Source organism: Macaca mulatta, chromosome 19 (assembly GCF_049350105.2).
Source record: "Macaca mulatta isolate MMU2019108-1 chromosome 19, T2T-MMU8v2.0, whole genome shotgun sequence".
Lineage (NCBI taxonomy): Eukaryota > Metazoa > Chordata > Mammalia > Primates > Cercopithecidae > Macaca > Macaca mulatta.
In genome coordinates, this window is record NC_133424.1 from 18,081,533 (window position 1) to 18,082,114 (window position 582).

The window sequence follows — 582 nt, forward strand, 5'->3', positions numbered from 1 at the left end:
CAGAAGTCTGTGGGGTTTTGCTTGGCACCAAAACACTGCCCACATTCCCCACCCCTGACTGCCCAACAAGATTTGGGAGGAAACCAGGGCAGGTGCAGTAGGGAAGCTGTCCAGTGGGGGGCCTGGCATGGTGGCTCGTGCCTGTAATCCCGGCACTTTGGGAGGCCAAGGTGGGCGGATCACTTGAGGTCAGGAATTCAAGACCAGCTTGGCCAACATGGTGAAACCCCCTCTCTACTAGAAGTACAAAAATTAGCCTAATATGGGGTGGGGGGGTGCCTGTAATCCTAGCTACTTGGGAGGCTGAGGCAGGAGAATCGCTTGAACCCAGGAGGTGGAGGTTGCAGTGAGCTGAGATCTTGCCACTGCACTCCAGCCTGGGCAACAGAATGAGTCTCCATCTCAAAAAAAAAAAAAAAAAAAGGATTAGGCTAGGTGAAGTGGCTCACTCCCATAATCCCAATGCTGTGGGAGGCTGAGGAGGCGAGAGGATTGCTTGAAGTCAGGAGCTCAAGACCAGCTTGGGCAACAGGGCGAGACCCTCGTCTCTACAAAAAAATTGAGAAATTAGTTGGACATGGT